The sequence below is a fragment of the Apis dorsata genome, unplaced genomic scaffold (assembly GCF_000469605.1).
Source record: "Apis dorsata unplaced genomic scaffold, Apis dorsata 1.3 scaffold_74, whole genome shotgun sequence".
In the NCBI taxonomy this organism is placed as follows: Eukaryota; Metazoa; Arthropoda; class Insecta; order Hymenoptera; family Apidae; genus Apis; species Apis dorsata.
In genome coordinates, this window is record NW_006263372.1 from 2,415,634 (window position 1) to 2,417,031 (window position 1,398).

Below are 1,398 nucleotides of genomic sequence, written 5' to 3' on the forward strand. Positions count from 1 at the left end.
GTTTTGACAGAATTGGCTATTGATGGGTTTCAGACGCCACGAATACGATGGGATCGACAGGATGGGTTAAAGGGCAGACAATCACAAACACGGGGAAATTTTATAGATATATTTATTGAGTACTTAGCGTGTAAGAGTATAGAATATATGTTACCTTATCAATTAAATATCATTACATGGTAATCATTATATAATGATGTAGTCTTTAAAATAAACCTCGCGCGGACAGACTACGCGTGTTGTGTATGTGTTTTCTTATTTTTTTTTGTGTTGTCGAAGAGATATATTTACATAATGATCGCAATAATTAATATGTACAATTCTTCACGAAAGGACAAAACGGAAAAAATTACAGAAAAACGGACGAACTGCAATCAGCGCCCGTAAAACGCGGCTCGATAAAAAGGCGTCCCATGGAACCTTCCTTCTAATTGTATTTATCCATATTTCGCGCTCGCCAATTACGAATCATCGAAGGAAGGAATCATTCTTGTTTTTAATTCATTTTTTTCTTTTTTGTTTTGTTTTGTTTTCTTTTTTTTTTTTTTCATATCGTTTTTAAATCAATTCTTTCTCAGATACGAAAGTACGTGTAAAGGGCATTATTATTCGAAATTGATTGGTTTTTTTTTTTTTCGTGGATGATGTGCCTCTTTGTATAAAAAATTATCGCTGCGTTAATATTTTGCGGAGATTTTAAAAAAATCGTCAATATCGATGTCGCGTATGTCCGATTCGCTTGATTCGCCGATTTTTTTATTTCGTCATGAGCAATAGAAAAAGCATCGTCATTTCGATTACCATTTTAGGGAAACACGCTAACCGAGATTCCTTCACAGTAATCGATAATGTCAAATTAAAAAAGAAAAAATATATATATATATATATATATAAAACGTATCGAATTGTTCTATCAAACGTGTGCAGTTTCATACATGCATATGTACAAGAAGACACGTAAAAATCGATCATTGTTTCTACGTGTCACGGAAAAACACAAGAAGTCATGGAAAAAAAGAAGAAAAACACAACGAGACACCGATCACGAACAAATATTTTCTCTTGGCCGTTTATTATGGCGACACGAAGTCTTTGAGAAAGAATTCGTTCGCTGTAAATGAAGAATAAAGAAACTATAAAAACGCGCACGAATTTCCCTTCAGCTATCATTTAACATAACTCGGTTTATATATTAATTTACTATAATAGCTCTCGCTCATTCTTTCTCACTCACTCACTACATTCGTCACATGAACGCTTCTCTTTTTTTACCTTACACACTTTCTCGCTCGTTCCTATCTCTCCCTCTCTTTCTCTCATCAGTCACATTAGATCTTTTTTCTTTTAGACATACACGATAGTTACGAAGTATTGCTTTCTTTTAGTCGCGTGCCGATC